Genomic DNA, 16,431 nt, shown 5'->3' on the forward strand with positions numbered 1-16,431 from the left:
GTGGGGATTTATAGTATGAAAAGCAGCAACAGGAACAGGTATTCTCTCTGTGCTGTCTTCTAGAGGAGCACAGAAGCTTGAAGGTGGATGTTTCTTTACCTGAAGCAAGGATTATGAGGACAAGAGTCTTTTACATTGGGAGAGAGACTCTCTGATTACTCAGATGCTTCCAGGAGTTTTTGCGTTAAAATACTAAGTCGAAGTCCTAACCTAATAATCTCGGCTGCTTTCTTTACATGGTGTTTTCTGACTTCCTTGCTATGTTGTACTTCCATTAAGTTGTGGAAAGCAAGGCTGTTTGTGCTTGGGAGAGGATGCAGAGGCAAGCGTCCAAGCATGTCCATAGTATTGAAGATGATTATATTCCAGCCACCTCCGATGTAAACCACAAATCAACCACTCATGTAGCAGCAGCAGCAAGTGGAGGGATATTTAAATTGCCTTGAATAATTTAAAAAATAAAAGCCTTTTAAGTCCCGATCTGCAGCTAATGCTGTATATTTTCCCCCTTTTGTGAGAGGAAGTGGAAGGGGCAACACTGTTGGAGGAACACTATCGTTCAGTGCTCCAGGGACTTGTGGGGTGGGACATGAAAATTGCAGCAGCATCTTAAAACAAGTGTCAGCAACCAAGTTCCCATCAGGAAAGCTGCTTTGAGCATGCAGCAAGATAATCTTCCAGGACTTGCTGAGGTCATGGCTCAGATCACATTTAAGGAACAGCAAAGTTTGTGGTAAAGAGGTAGGCTCAGATTCTTTTCAAATCTTCTACCTTGCTCTGAGATTTACCAGGACAAAACTCACCCTGAATCATTTTGAACCATCTCCCTTGACTCTTAAATAGAGGAAGAGAAGCAGCAGCTAAAACTTGACCTTGTTTAGAAGAACTCTAATTGCTTATGTCCTTTTTATGGACTGCTGCTGCCAACAGCTTTCTCTCACTTTGCGGTTGTGGGTCGCACTGCCTGCTGCTGCTGTGTGTTCAGCTGGGCAAATATCGCATGCCATATTCGATGAATATATTCCCTTGATCAGAAATCGGAATTTCTTTCAGCTGTGTTTATTTCTCTCTTCGTCTGCTCTGTCTCCGTCCATCCACCATACCCCCACCAGTAAGACCTACTGCTTGCTTTTTCTTGAGACTAACACGATCTGAAAATGCAGTTGCTTTTCATTTTATGCATGTAACTAGACTTCTGAAAGTCCTGTTTTCACCTCCCTTCTTCATGTCTTCCCAGTAAGCTGTGTCAAGATGTGTCAAGGGATAAAGCTGAGTTGTGTTCATCTATTCTGAAAAATCTGAGGTCTTGGCTACACTGTGAACACCTGCCCAAAATAGGACACTGAAGGCTGTTACGCCCACAAAATGCTTCCTCATCTGGACATAGCTGTGCTTTCTACTGTCACAGTGTAAAGGAGGAAACATACCTTTGTGCAGACACAGATATACAGCGCAACACAAGTTATCTTTGTTTTTTAAAAAAAAAGAGGGGGGACGGGGACGGACGGACTGATGGGAGAAGCTTGCTGGTATAACCATATCTACACATGGGATTGTTGCCAGCACAGCTCCATCAGTGAAGGATCACACCTCTTCATATCCCTGCCTTGCAGAGCTGGGCTGGCAGAAATGCCTGTGCATACGTCACCAGCTGTTGCCTGATTTTTCTCTTTAAAAGGACTTTGCTGATGGGAAGCAGGGAGAGCAAGAGACCTGGCGTGAATTCCTCCGCTTCGCCCACAGAATAGCTCCTGTGGGAGAGGAGAAACTAATAAATGGGGTGTGAGTTTGAGATACGGTCCCCTGACAAAAATACACATCAGCTGAAATGGTGTGAATCCAGGCTGCTCTTGTCTCTCTGGTATTATCTCAGTTACATGATTCTCATTACGGCTGGAGCAGAGCCATGCAAGTTTGGTCCTCAGTGGGAGAAGAGAGACATTGTGTGGTCTCAGCTCTCTAGGGCAATCCTGAAATTCATCCTTGCTTCGAGGCTGCATTGGCTGTTTCAAGCTTGCCAGTGGCCACCTGACTTCATTGAATTGAGCAGAATCAAAGAAATCACCTGCAAAATCACCCAGTGGCACAATTTCTCACTGAAAAGGTGTCTGGGCCTAAGATTGCTTTAGATATGCGTTAATTTTGTGTATTGTCTTCTAACGTATTTATGGTCATGCTGAGGTTGTCCTACACCAACTGTAGGATAAGGCCTTATCCTGCCCCAGGCAGCTCAGAGTCAGGAGCCACACTCAGTGGATCCTTGATATAGGATTGAAAGTATCAGCAAAGTAGTCTTGTTTCGCAGCTCCCTTCACCACATAGGCAAATCCATAGTGTTACCAAAGTCCCTCTTATCCTCTGTCAACATCCCACTTCTGATGTGGGCTGTTAGCTCTAGAGTGCCTGAGCCGGGAGGTGGTTGTCCATGCCATCTTCAAAGGAGACATTTTCCTGCTGGCATCAACCAGTTCAGCCCTGGAGCACCAGGATCCTGATGCCATTTGTTCCTGAGTGTGTCTTCTCGTTATCCACACCAATACCTAAACTTTTTATTTGATTCTGCCAAGATCCTGATCCCAGAGCAGCTTTGCTGCAGTTGTTTCCATAGTCAGACAATGCAACTCACAAAAAGTTGGTTGCATTACCTGGTTTCTTTGACACCAAAGTGTTCCCCAAATCCTCCTATTGCACTTAAGGTCTGGTCAAATGCTGTGTAAGGTCAGTGTGTTCAACTTGCACCTCAGGTTTTATTGCACAAGTTTTGTATTCACTTAACTCCAGTTTGGATGCCTGTAAAATTCCCAATATGCAAATGTCCTAAATTTGGCAAAATTGGACTGGAAATCTCACTAGAGTAGGCTTTTATGTGCTGTGCCTCTGACTTCCTTTCCAAATAATCTGTCTTCAAAATACTTCGTGGTAGTTCTCTTGGGATTTTTGCTTTTTCTGTTCTTGCTTTTCCCCAGAACAGGAGAAAAAAAGGAGGAAAAAAAAATAAGGCTGGAAAATTACAAATGCAAATATAATTTGCGCACATGGATTTTTTTTCCAACCTTCTGCACAGGTTAGCTTCAGATCAAAGTTCAGGTCATTCCCCAGTGCCTGAGGCTTTTTATTTTCCATGCTTGCAGCACAGAGGATGATGGAACTAATATGAAGTGATGCCAGTGCCTGTTTGGATGTTACTTGGATCCGTAAAAATGCACTCAGTGTTTCCCAAGTATAAAAAGCCAAAACAAACCATCTTGAGGTACCATGTGATGTTATTTGCTTTGACCCAGGATAACTAAAATGAAAGGTCTCTCTGAACGCAGGGTGTTCAAGACCATCCCACTATTTTACACGTATGTGTGAGGAAGGAAATGTTCTGTTTACGGGGGCTTCAGCTCGTGTGTTTGCCTCTGCGTGTCTGTGCCTAGACAGAATTTCCCGAGTGAAATGGGTTTGGTGGTTCTGGTCCAGCTTTTAAAGGTGGGAAAACAGAGAGCTCTTCTCCCAGATTACACAAATTGAACCTTTTGTTGGAAAGTTCAGAAGGCAGGGCAAGGGCTGGGGGGCTTCTTCCAGACAGACTCACTGGTCAAGTGACATGTCCCAGGTTAACTTTGAGGGGGGCTGTCAGAGCCCTGTGAGGTACTCTTACAGTCAGTTGTTCAAACTGCGATGTGCGTACTTTGAATATAAAAATTAATCAGAGCTGCTGTTACTTCTAGCTCTTCATGGGACTGTTCTTGTCCGCAAGGCTTGGGAGTGCCTGTGTGGTTTTGGACTGAGGAAGCCACGACAGTCTGAGGCTGGACCGTGGGTACCAGTACCCATGAGCAGTGCTCAGCTGGATCGAAACCTCAGAGCTGCTCTGCGCTTCATCTTGCCTAAAATAGGAATAAGTCTACTTTTTTTATTTTTCTACCTGCTTTCTTTGGGACAGTGCTGTGAGATCCGTGGGTGAACAGCACTGCTCAGAATCAGCACTTTGTGCATTATTTTGTGATACCGGGCTGATCTGCTGGGGAGCTGTTAGCTGGTGGACATCTCAGAAGGCATCTGCACAGTTCTCAGCCTTGGGCTGGGGTTGACGGTGGTTGTCTATCCTATTTTCCCACCATACCTGTTGATTTGGGGGTAACGAGAGAAGTGGAAGGGTAAAACGCTGGGATGAGCACTGACTGTTGAGCATGGTCTCAGTTTCACCTATTTGGAGATCACAGTAGTGGCCGCTGGTATACCAGAGCGTTAACTGCCACCAGCATCCTGCCTAAGCCCCACTCATTCTCCTAACAGCACTTACGTGGGGATGCATCACTCAAGGTTCAGCTAGACAGAGAAAGAGAAATAACAATAGCAGAAGAACAGGAAGGATGCAGAACTGTGCTGTGGGAGGAGAAAAGGTCTCCATGAGCAAGATGGGCACTGATAGGACTGGTATGATTGTACACAGGAGCACATTGGACATCTATGAAACAGCTACATAGGTGGTGTGAGTTGAAACAGAAGAAAACCAGAGCATGTAGACTGCTACACAGCCTGGGATCCTAGTCCCAAGTGTGAACGCAGCTTCCATCTCTGATGTGTAAGAACAAGCCCCGCTCTTGTTGCACTGGCTGACTCCATCAGCTACGATCGAAGGCTCCCTCGGCTCTGTATTAACACAGCCAACACCTGCAAAAGTACGGTATCGTGCAGATACAGGTGGACACCTGTCCACAGAGGAATATCCATGTCTGTCTAGGTTGTCCAAGTTGCAGTCTCAACTGACAGAATATTCTTCCAGTTTAAGATTTGCATCTCTCATCCCTTGCACAGCCAGAGGAGGAACATCTCTCCTCACTGCAACCCTTCACAGGATTCCTGACCCTCTCCCACCCCCAGTGCTGCCCTACACATGGATGGGTTTAATCTGGCATTGCTTGTACATCCTGTTTTTCTCATGCAGGTGGATGGGAGGGGGGCAAGGACGGATGCCTGAACTCTTTGAGTATTTCTGAGTGTCAATGTATAATCGCTCTGTGCTCAGGGGGGCTCACTGTACCTGTTGCTGAAGCTTGGAACAATCTCAGCTCTGCCCTGATGCAAATAAAGGTGTCTAATCTAATTGCTGTTCCCTGCTGCAGGGATTACTTGTTCCCGGTGAGCTGGGACTCACATCTGATGACACTCGCCCTGTTTAATCCTGGGGATGTTATCCCTGCCACGGGAGGGGCTCCCCAGGCAGCCATCTGTGCTCTGCCTACTTTGACATTGTCTCTCCCCTTGCATCCCCCTGTGTCTGAATGAAGTCGGGAGGATTACAAGCAGGAGGAATATGGCTGTGGAATGGGAGGTCACTCCTACAGTGGTAGGAAGGTCTAGTTCAGTTGAGGTTTTGGCTTTTAAATGAAAGAGGCACTGGGCTGCTGTTTGGTACAGAAGCCATGAATTAGTGATTAGTAGCTTGCTGGCCCAAACTCGAGGCTTTGCCTATCTGATTTAGTACACCCCAAATTTCTCAGATATCTTGGTATGCACTGGAAGGATAGACCCTTGGGTTTGGGGTTTTTTTTCAGTTTATTTTATTTTATTCTTTTTATCCCAGGCTATGGGAGCTTTTGGGTTTAGACCTGGAGGGTCCTTGTTTGCAATTGCTACTTAGGATGCAAACAACAATCCTCGGGCATGCGCCTGCCACCCGCCCCTGTGGCTTAACAGCTACATCCGAACAGTGTCCTCTGCTGCCTGCGCACTAGGGTGTACTCTCAAGTGTTCGTTGCTTTATTTTACAACCACAATTTCTTCTAAACTTAGACGAGCACACAGTTTGTCGGGAACTGTTCCCATGCCAAGTTTCAGGTTTCAAAGTATTGCCATTTTTGAGCTATTCCCTGCTTCTTTCCTTCTGTGTGTCTCCCTTGCACTTGCACACAAAACTTTCTTTTTAGTGTAGAAAACTATATTTTCTCCACACGTTTGTAACTTAAAACATCTGAAGAGGTTTTGCTCCAAGTTTATATTTGAAAGAAATAATGAAAGCCAACACTGGCAGAGAAAGCAGTGTGAAAAGTTGCAGCTCAGAAAATTCAGGAACGTTATGGGCATTTGCAGAGGAGGACTAAAATGGAAGTCCTTGCAGCCTGCCTTAGCAGGAACCCGGGTCCAATGTTCCGTAAGGTTGTAGCTGCTGTAGCACAGAGTAGTACTCCTGGTCGGGCAACTTCATGTGCTTTATAACACGACGAGGCAGTCCAGTTGTTTGTTGTAATCTAGCATCTTCAAAAGCACTGCAAAGGCTAAGCATTTATGTTTGAAGATCTAACTGGGAGGGCTGTGCTGTGAGTTTCTGGCCCATGAACAGTTACAAACATCTGGGTTTTGTCGTACTAGTATTGTCAGGTTGGCAGCCTTGCACTCCGTCTGCCCTGGCAGAATCTTCCACCTTTCCCTGACATCATGGGGTTTATTTACTGGATGTCCCCCTGAAGAAAATGGGTGTTGCATAGGCTGGGTCTACGTTGTCTAGAGGCTGTAGGCTCAGTTTAAGCCTGTGTTTCAGAGTGTTCTTAATCTGCGTCTAGACGTAGCGTAGACATTCCTATGTCTTCACTCTAGTTGAAGCATGGCGTTAGGTTTTGGTGACTGTGTGGCTGCTAGTCAAGGCAATGAGCCAGACTTTGATTTTCATCAGAAAGTGTAGCTTCTCCATGTCAATATCCCATGAGCCAGATGCTGCCACCTCCTGCAGATTTTCCTCTCCTCCCACCCTGTCCTCTGAAGCCCCCCAGCAGTTGTTTTATGATTAATGACATGCACCTGGGTTTCAAAACACGCACTTTTGTGGATTTTGCTGGGGTCAAGCAGAGAGTTGCTCTTTCATCCACCACATAATTGGGTTGGCTACATTGAAGAAAGTATGAGAACTGTAAGATAGGACTAGGAAACGGGTCTTGGACTAGGAAATACATCTTCTACTTTTTATGTAGCAGACTTTTTTATGTAGCAGAAAGGGTTTTCAGCTCTAATCCATAATGCTGGGACCAGGGTGACAACTTGGCTCCATAGTAGAACCCAGCATATCACAGCTGTCATGTTCCTACGTTTCCCTGGGTTTTATGTTTGGTTCTGGAGGTCTCAAACTTCACAAATTATTTTCTGTGGTACTGTTAGGGCTTGTGAATCTGGAGTTATGGATTCTTTGGCATGTACAAGGAGTTGAGGGGCTACACAGTTGATCCTGGCTGTAATGCCAGCTATGATGAGATGTGGCCCTGAATCAAAGCCACAAGCTGGCCAGCCTCTTCTATGGGGACATCCTTACCTGTTTCCAGATCCAAATGTTGTGTCTATCTTGAATCTTTGTGATCAGGTAAATTAAATTCTTAACCCCGAACAGTGCAGGAATTTGTAGAAAAGTAGAACTAGAGGAGGATCTAAACTGGTGTAGTTTAAGCTTATCTTTTTGTCTAAACAAACTTCAGCTGGGAAAGAGGTAGACTTTCTGGGATGAAATTGTAGGTTCACTGCCCTGAAAGGGATGATTCAACATTTCATCTTTAGGCCTGGCAGGATTCGTTTGGGTGCAACCTATCTATTATGCATGAGCATGAAAGATCTCATGTACTTTCCATAAAAATCTTCTTCAATTTGGGACTGTTTCAGACTTTTTGCCATTGAAGTATTTGTAAATTTTTAAAAAATCTGATGATTTTCTTTAAACCAGCCTTGTTTGGTGTGCTCCTCCGTTTTGTGCTGCTTTGAGTTGAGTTGTGCGTGGGCACTGTATTTAAAAAAAAAAAAAAAAAAAAAAAAAAAAAAGGGAAACTCCAAGGATATTATTGTTATCACCAGAGACAAATTCCTAGAAGCGGTGCCATGATGTAGTAAATGCTGTGTAAACCCAGAGTAACAAAATGTTCTTTCATTTACCACCTACCACAACACAAAGCTGTATTTTTGGGTGTGAATACTGTGATGTATCATACATACACAGCATGCTGCTTCTGCGGCAATCTGATGAAATGCTGCACGCTGTTATTTCTAAGCTTGCGTCTTTGGGACATTCCAGGTTAGATACAGGAGGTTTCTCTGTGGCTTAGTGTCCATAAACAGCCTCGTGGTCTTTGGCATCTCTGCCAATTGACATCTGCCTCTTGCTAATTACACACAGATTAAAAGGTGATCACCCAGCTACTTATCTTTGCAATACAGGTGGCGATGCCAGGCACTGTGTTTTTAACATGCTGGCAGCCTCTCGTCCCACACCAGTCACCCTCGGTCACCATGCCCACCACACAGCTCTATTTCTACTCATTAAATATACTTAATAAATAAATAGCACCTTCTAAACGCGTAGGCGGTTTGTCTAGCACAGCACTGGTCCTTCCAAACACGCTCTGAAGTCAAAACTGTCTGTTCAGCTTGGCCAGGATTTATCATTAGAGCAGTATGGGCTAGAAAGCGTATTTGTGGCCGGCGTGCCAGCTTGCCTGAATAGCCCGCAGTGTAATCTCCCTCTTTCCTCGGTGGGAGGAGCTGCCAAAAATAGCAAGCCAAGAATTTGTCCATGTTATTTCTGGGATTGCACCAGGAATTGACATCAGGAGGAGAGAAGAGAAAAAGCAAGCAGTGTGAGAAGTTTAGGGTCCAGGGCTGTTTGGGTTTGCAGGCTGCCTCAGGGTGGTGTGGAAGGGTCTGGTAGCCACCATCTGCATGTGGGTGCTTCCATGGGCAGGGCTCTCCCCAGGCCCTGGATGGCTTGAATGAAGTGGCTTAAGCCTCTGCTGTCTGTTAGGGCAAACCTGCTTGGCCCAGCGCATTGGACTGAGCCAGGGACTCCGTTTTGTGGTCCCACGGAGCAATAACGTCCCCCACAACAGCCACGGGACTGTGCCAGGAGTGAAGTGTTAGTTCCTGCGGCCGAGAAAAGGCATGAATGAGCCCTAGCTGAATCAGCCTTCACAAAAGCCTGTGAATTGAGCTGTGACTTCTCTGTGGAAAGGGCTGTTTGTGCTGTAGGAGACATCACTGCCCTGGACAGCTGGGTGGGATCCCAGGGACAGGGATGGAGATGCTGAGCATGTTTTTGTCACTGCTGCTGCATCCAGACCTGGGTGGCCCTTATGCCATGGGGTTATATCAAGACCAGTTTGAATGACCCTCCATGTAGAAAATTTTTGCTTATTGCTAGTTAGCAAAAGATTGGTCCTACCTAATGTCTTCTGTGCTGTCTGCCCCCTCCTTTCCCCTATTCCCTTTGTTTTCAGTATGTACTTTTGGGAACAGCAGTAATTAACATCCTAATCTGTGCCCACAGCAGTTCCCCTGTCAGCAGGGAAGTCACTCTGCACTGCCGCTTGCTTGGGAAAAGGGTAGGGGATGTATAGAAAGCTGAGGTTACCCTGTGCTGAATGATGAGACAATGGGGGAAAAGCAGGGTGTTCTTGTTGGATAAAGAAGTGAAAGGTGGTCAGGGCGAGAAGGGAGGAACTTGTATTGACAGTGTAGGAACATGGGCAGCAAATGAGCGGTAAGTCAGGCTTCCTTAATGTTGCTGCTGAAATAACCACTTTGTTAGCCCAAATGGATTCATACAAGTATGTCATATGCATCATGAAAGAGATCAGAGCCTCCTCTGTGTGCTAACGAAAGATCCATCTCGCTCCAACACAGGCTGTGAGCCAACTCTCTGGCCTGTGATGCAGCTAATTGGGCATCCGAGTCCTGGGTTCAGTGGCACTGGCCTCATAAGGGCCTATTTAGCTGCCTGACTTATCTCCAAATAGCCGTTTGTTCCCTGCCTGCAGTTGCATTCACCATTATCTTTACTTAATAGTGCATCATATTACAATGAAGAGGCTACTGAGTACAAGTCCTAAGGAATGAATAAATTTCTGTGTTGTCTGTTAGGGGACAGAAGGCGAAAGAATTCAGTTGCAGCTTTGGTCTACCCTTACTTCTCCAAAATTTGCCATGCTCTCAAAGTTGGTCCATGTGCTGTATCAAGTGGCAGTTTGAACATCCTGTGGGGGGCCACCAAGATTTACCAGTGCAAAGAAAATAAGAAATGCATGTTCACATTTGACTATAATGATTAATGACTTACTGACACCCATTTTAGCAAAAGCCATGTTTGGAGCTCAACACTGCTGCTGCCATGGTGAGAGATCCATCCTGCTTCGCAGAGCTTAGAGTCTACCCATAAAAACCAGGTAGTGATGGAGAAAGGGGAAAAGGTAAATGTAAAGGCTCCAAGAGGTAAAAGCACCTTCTCCATGTCCTGCCTATGCCAGAAAGCAGGGCTATGAGCGTAGATTAGATGTCTTTGTTTAGAGTTGTAAGTGAAAATATTCTAGGTGAAAACTGTCCTGTAGGTTGAGGATCTGGATAATGCCAGCTCCTCCTGAATTCTGCCTTTCACCATAGTTAGTCCTGCTAGAGTCAGACGAAGCAGCTACAGAGGGAACAGACCTCACTGTAATTAAGGAGATCAGCATCTGACGCTAATGCAGCAAAAATCAGTCCTGGCTGCAGCAGGTAACAGGAACTGGGCATGATGGGTTTGCCTGCACGTTCTTCCTGAAAAAGTAACTTTCACCTGTCATCCCCTTTTTCTTTCCTCAATGAATCAGAAATCAGGAAAGCATCTTGGTTTAGCACTTGCAAAACAAAGCATTGGGTACTTTTTGTTTAAAGTAACGTTGCAGTTCAAAATGTACTTGATCTTTATTTCTAACTGTTTAGAATGACTTGAGCAAAATATGTCATCCAAAAGGGGATTTTTTTGAAGAGAACAGTCCTGGGTACCACTCTACTGATTGTCTGATCATTTTTAAGATCTGGAAATGGCAGCAAGCCTTTTCCAGGTAAAAAAGAGATACCTTAAAGGCACCAACCAGCACATTCAAGGGGAATACTGTTGTTTGGTTTTAGCTCCTCCTCTGGTTTGGTGTTTAAAGGATAATGTAGAAATGTATGGACATTTCTACAACTTGGAATCAATGCAGTAGGTTTTAAAATTTCAAAGGATGGATTGTTGCAGTAGAAAAAAATTGTAATCATAAACCTATAACTGGGTCATCTGCCAATTAGAGGAATAAAAGAGTTGCAAGGCAGAACACACCCCACATATTAAACTCAGCAGGATTATTTGATTAGCGTATTGCTGTCATTCCCATTAATGGCACACAATTGAAGCTGCTGTAGGTGACCCGTCAAAATGTTTTCATAGTTTTTTAGATTCATGGGAACTTTTTTCTAAACTACACAATGGAGCAGCTGCACCGTACAAAACATGGCATCTCATCGAGTCACAGCCTTGAAAAGCCACGCTGTTTTTCTTTGGTGCAGGTGCAGTAAATGGTAGCTAGTCATTCCATAATTTGAAAGCTGCGGATGACCTATCAGTATGCAGGACCCCAAACTGTAAAGCCGGGTGGAGAGGAGAGAATGAGGGAAGCTGAGGGCAAGGAGGGAATTGGGCTGCACAGCTTTTGGGGATGCTTAAACTGGTGTGAGTGAACAGGACCCATCCAGCAAACAGAGATGTGCTTCCAAACCACTTTTATCGACAAAGGTATTTAAAGCCTGAATTCAGGGGGATGGCAGAGTGCTGAAAATGCTGATCAGGAGGGTTTAATCCAGTGTGAAAAGCGTGAGAAGTAGTTAAAGCAAAGGAATACCTTATGGAGCAAGCTGTGAGGTGACTGGGTTGAACCGCTGTGTTCATCGTGCTGACTCTCTTTATCCCTTTGGTTTGGTTTCATTATTATGCCTTCATGTGAAAACCCCTACAAATAAAATAGATAACAACAGCTCATGAAACTGTTGATCTGCCTGCCATAAAGGATTTCAGCTGTGGCCTGGAAAGATAAATATTATTGCAATTTGGGGTTTTTTTCCCCAGTTCCAGATACTTTTCCTGAAGGATGTCAGAGTGGTGGCCAGCTGTAGTGCTTTTAATGTAGCAGACATAGGGAGATCTCTATACAGAGCATCATCAAAGGTCTGATTCAGACCTCCTTTTCCACTTGGTGCAGTTGAGAAGTGAGCTTGTAACATCCTTCAGTTAAAATCATATTGAAACCCTCTGAGATTCACGAGTGCAAGTTGCTGTACACTGTTAGCCACCTGCAATGCAAGCACTACAGGTTTTGATTAAAGGCAGCTCAGCAATCCTTTGGGCCTTCAGAAAAGCATCTTGCAATGGAAATTTTGTACAAAGTGAACAAGAGCAGTCAGTAATAACCAAATAAATACCTTCAGTACCTGCATTTGGGCTTAAAAATGCTGCTTGGGATGATTTTCCTCAAGAGAGCTCTGTTTTTCCAGCACAAGCCAGAATCTGCTTGTATGTCCAGACAGCTTGGCTAGTAGTGAGATGGAAACATTCTTATTTTCTTGTACTTTGAAGTCTAGCTATTGTACAGATAACTATTGTGTTGGAAACCCAAGGCTGGTGGTTCAATCCAAAAGGACAGAAGGGAAACCCAGTGTGTATTCTGTTCTTCCAGTGCTAGTGAAGGCCCTTGTTCTAGGAGATGGCATGGTTAGATGGTTGGAAGAGCTTTTATCCAAACAGGCCAGAGCTGATTTTGTTCTGCAAAGCTGAAATGGGGCCTCTGGAGAGGAAGATAAAACTCTGTATGCTTAAGCAGGGAGTTGCCAGAGGTTTTTCTGGCTGGGGGCTCTCATCTTTCAACACAGCCTCACCTGGGCAAGGTAACTGGGAGATCAAGGACTACACAAGCCGACATTATCTCCACTACAGACCCGTTTCAATTCTGGATAAGGGTGGCCAGCTTGCTCTGTTGCAAATGCTTTAATAGGACTCTGTAAAGTCCTTAGATTTTGTCCCTGCCCTGTGGGGCCAAGCCTATTCAGCTAAAAAAACCACACAAAACAAACCTTTTCATCACTTCCCTGGACTATGTCCCCTTTGCATACCCACAAGTGATGTTGGTGGTTGAAACGTTTCCTCCTATCCCGAAGCCCTCGCTCAAGACAAACTCCCTGTCTCCGCGGGAGTTTCCCAGTGTAAAAACTAATTAAGGACAGGACGATGCAGTGACGATATAAGCCATAACCTGTTTATTTTAGCCAGTATTTAGATTATGACTGAAGTGGGAAGCAGCGTGAGTTTCTGCAAGACAACACTCACATTTCTCACAGAGCATTGGAGATGGCATCAGTTCAAGGTGGGGCTGGTGATGGTGGAAGCCTTTGGAGTTGATGTTAGAGGAGAACAGACACGTAGAGCATCACGTCAACTCCTCGTTGTATGTGAAGACATAATGAGGCGTGTTAGAGATTAACCACAATGACGTATGCTCATAGGAAGCAGTGGGCCTGGCACTCTTTCCTCTGTACAGATAAAGGATCAGATAAAGAGACTGTGCCAGACACAGCCTCAGTTAGAGGAAGAGCTTTTAGGCTGGTAAAGTCATTGAAATATATCAGATTGAAACACTTGTCCTCTCTCCTATCCCACAGTCATTCAGAACAACCTTACTTTGTTTGAGACCCTTTACAGGAATTACTGGGGAGAGTTCAAGGCTGCATTGCTCACACCATTTTCCTGTGTGCTCCTAGAGAAAGAGGATTGAAAGTCAAGAACCTTCCACGCTCCCATTCCTGTGGCTGAGTAATTCTTAGTGTAAGGCAAGATTTGTTTCAATCAGATGATAAGTAACGAAAAAGCTGTTTTTCCCAATTCCCCTTTTTTGTCTAAGTTTAGCCTTGTTTTTTAAAATCTGTTTTGTTAGTTTTACTTAAAAAACAAACAGAAACAAGTTGGAACCCAGAAGGGAAGCATAGATTCACGCGCACTCACACTCACTATTTTATTTTCATCCTAATTTTTGACATTGTGACTCTTCACCAGCACCTCTAAACACGGACCAGCTCTCAGGTGTGGGTGTTGCACTGCCTACAGAGGCTGACAGCTGCTGCTCTTGTTCATCATTAACAGCACAGTCGTGCCATTGCGTACCACTCAGCACTCATTAATTTGAGACCAAGCTCACTGCATGTCCCAGCAGAAGCAGCAAACTGTTAGAGAAAAGAGATAACAAGGGGACAAAAAAAATTGTATTTGGTAGCAGTAAAGAGCATGCAGGAAGATGCTAGTCATGCAAATCTCTTGTAATGTAAATGCTGCCTGCTCTCAGGTTAGCTTCAGTGTGAAAAGCGGCTCTAGAAGTATCATGTGTAACTTCAGGTGTAAAGCAAGTGAATGGCAGCAATGAAGCCCCTGTGTTGTTTTCCATGTGGGTAGTACCCCTTCAGGTGGGGGGCTCTATGGGAACAGTCATTTTAGGACCCCCCTCTCTGGCCTTCCTTGCAGTTATGTTTATCTCATCTCTAAACATTCCCTCTGTTACCCAGTGTATCTTTGATGAGCGTCCAAAGTTCATATCCGCTCTTGTGTTTAACCTTCATGTTCAGCGGCTGAGGTCGGTGAGCTAATTACGTGCACACCAGCCTCTGAGCACGTAGACCAGGTCTTTTTCTTTTTACTGGGTGACTGATTAGCAGCGGTGGGCCAGCCCATAAAGGAAGGGGCAGCCGTTAGCGCCAAGGAGTCAACAGGGCTATTCTTGCATCTTGCAAAACATGCTGGAGGGTTGGTGGGCAAAAGTGAGCGCTGAGCCCAGCCTGTTGGGTTTTCCATAGGTTGCTGTACAGAAAACATACTCTGTAGCTGACTGAAAACATTTTCAAGGTGTTGTTAAGAGGTATGTGCCCATATTTTATCCCGTGATCTGGCCCAGCTTTGCTATTGTTATGGAAGTGAAAGGTTGGGAAGCTGCTGCTGGAGTTTCCCTCAGCACAGGGAAGTCGCAGCCTTGAGGAATAAGTCCTCAAGGAGACAGTACAGCCGTCAGTGGGGTAGGACCCTGGGTGATGAAGTCTGTGTGTGTGAAGGAGGCATCACAGCTTTTCTGCCTCTTGAGGTGTTTCAGTGGACAGACAGTGTCATGCTGTGCAGGGTGGTTGTGATGTTCGTAGTGTCTTTGATATGTATCTGCAAGCAGTTTTCTTTTAAGGCACAAGACGCTTCATTAGCTTTGGAGCACTTAACTGGGAGGATGTGGAGTGTCAGGAAGCTGTAACCCTGGAACTGTTTGTTGTTGCCTTCTAATAGATGTAGCGCATGAATAGGATACACAGTGGTCAACACAGGGCAACGTGTAAGTGGGCCAATGCTGGAGGCTTCGGAAAAGGGTATGTCCTAAGTTCTCCTCTTCACTGGGGACAAAGCATCTAATGTTCATAGCAGAGGCCAGTTCATAGATGCCTAATACAAAACATGGAGAGAGTATGGCTTGTCCTTTTAAAACAGACCACAGTGGGACCGGCCTCTCTGTGATCACAGCACGTGCCCAAGAGGCGCGTGGTGCCAGGTAGTGGGACTCGGGCAGAGGGACTGAAGAGCCCCATTTCCCTCACTGCAGAGACTGCCCTGGGCAGGGTGCTCTCCCCTCCACCTTCATGCAGCCTCATGAGGCTTTTGTTTTGTCTGCGGTTTTGGGGTTTTGCTTCTTAAATACCTAAATAAAAGCATCTGTTTGGATTGCTTGAGCAGGATGTTACGCACACCAAAACCAGAAGGATTTTTCCCAGGGCTTCCAGACTTCGGTGGCCTTAGCACCCACTGAAACTTTGGGAAATGGAGCTTTACACATAGATGTCAAACTCTTTATCTCCACATTTTACATGGATATTTTGCTTTGCATTAATACTTCTCAGACACTGTATTTTGTGCTAATGAGCTCCAATACTTATAAGGAGCAGAACAGAACTGAATAAAGTGCCAAAGGAATAATTATTTTCACACTTGAGCAGCAGACTGACAAAGACAAGTCCTGCTCAACCTAATAAGCTCCTGGAGCAAGGAGGTGTTTTGAGAAGTTGAGCTCCAAGAGGTTAAGAGTGTATTTCCGAGCTTCCTAGAGACTGACACCTATTTGAAATGCAAACCAGAGGGAAGCAGGAAAGCATTAGCAAATCAAAGTGTGTTCTTCACTTGGGGTAGCTTCTGTCTTCAGAGGCAGATGGGTTATGGGCACCAGTCTGGTGCGATATAATTTTTTTTTTCTCCACGACTGGGAAAGAAAATAAAGCTAATGCTGTGATTGATTAGAGAGCTCTTGCCTGGTCCAAACAGAAAAATACACCTTTTGCTGTTGGCACGTGACACTGTGAATATTTGCTTTGGCTAATAAACATGGAGAAGTTGTTAAATGATTTACCTGCTCTGTGTACCTAGTATTTGTTGCTAAGCTTTTCAATATTTAAACGCCCATCTCTCCAGCACACAGCTCTCTGCGGAGGTGGGGTGTGGAGGCTCCATATAGTGTCTCCTACCAACCTTTTTGGTGAAAACTGGAACTGGGTGTGTAAAACATTCCAGAAGCAAGGATGGGCTCATGGACCATCAGCTCTACTCTGTAGGTAGCCATT

General features: G+C 45.1%; 2 long non-coding RNA genes across 2 annotated transcripts in view; one reads left to right on the forward strand and one right to left on the reverse strand.

The window, feature by feature from the left end:
• LOC114011351 (uncharacterized) overlaps positions 1-16,431 on the forward strand; it is a 206,203-nt gene that overhangs the window by 69,383 nt on the left and 120,389 nt on the right. The gene's annotated exons all lie outside the window — the stretch shown is intronic.
• LOC114011352 (uncharacterized) lies at positions 5,969-13,883 on the reverse strand. Its single transcript, XR_003553203.2, has 3 exons — positions 13,805-13,883; positions 11,649-11,756; positions 5,969-7,747 (listed from the first exon to the last, which is right to left on the reverse strand). It is a non-coding gene; the product is annotated as an uncharacterized LOC114011352 (long non-coding RNA).

The sequence above is a fragment of the Falco peregrinus genome, chromosome 5 (assembly GCF_023634155.1).
Source record: "Falco peregrinus isolate bFalPer1 chromosome 5, bFalPer1.pri, whole genome shotgun sequence".
NCBI classification, from domain to species: domain Eukaryota; kingdom Metazoa; phylum Chordata; class Aves; order Falconiformes; family Falconidae; genus Falco; species Falco peregrinus.